This window comes from Ursus maritimus, unplaced genomic scaffold (assembly GCF_017311325.1).
Source record: "Ursus maritimus isolate PB19 unplaced genomic scaffold, ASM1731132v1 scaffold_28, whole genome shotgun sequence".
NCBI lineage: Eukaryota > Metazoa > Chordata > Mammalia > Carnivora > Ursidae > Ursus > Ursus maritimus.
The window spans coordinates 11,771,017-11,771,750 of record NW_024425341.1 but is presented as its reverse complement, the minus strand read 5'-3'; positions in this window follow the sequence as shown (position 1 = coordinate 11,771,750).

The following is a 734-nucleotide window of genomic DNA, read 5'->3' as shown; positions in this document are numbered from 1 at the left end:
TAACCAGTACTAAGTAATTAAACAAAGGTACAGAATAGTTGAGCACTGGCTTTTGCTGCCACCTCAGGTTATAAGAGCGAGGAAAGGACAGCCACAGGAAATTGACACACTCCAATACCTTGAAGGCTGTGGGCAACGCCAATTATCTTTGTCGCCAATTATCCCTATGTCTTTATGTTGCTTCTGAATTCTAAATCCTTGTCTAAGGGAGGTCACAGATGTGGTGGTTGGGAATTTAAGCTGGGCTCCACGTCCGTATTTGCCTTTGCTAGCTGTGCTGTCTTGAGCAAGTCATTTAGCTGCACTGGGCCTGTTGTTTCCTGATTTGTAAAAGAGAAAGCTGGAACAATGTTCTTTGAAGTTCAGGTGCTAGTGAGTAGCATTTGAAGTAAAGTACCAAACACCTGGAGGAGGATCTGGTAGCTTTAAACTTCTGCAAAGGAAAGATTTTTTTCCATCTTAGCAACGGCTACTCTGTTCCTACCTAAGTCTCATTCTCCGCCCTTCCTCCCCCTCCCCCGCCCGCCGTTGTCATAGAAATCCCGGACGCCCCAGCAGGCTGATTCCCCTCCCGCGGTACTCCTGGCGGGGCACGTGACGACGCACGCGCGTTCTCGGCGGCGGAGGCGCCGCGGTGCCTGCCGGGACTGAGCTCCTAGTAGTCTGATCAGGAAGTGGCGGGCGGAGCCCCCGGCCGAGTCGCGCCGCCTTAGCCGCCGCCGCCGCCGCCGCCG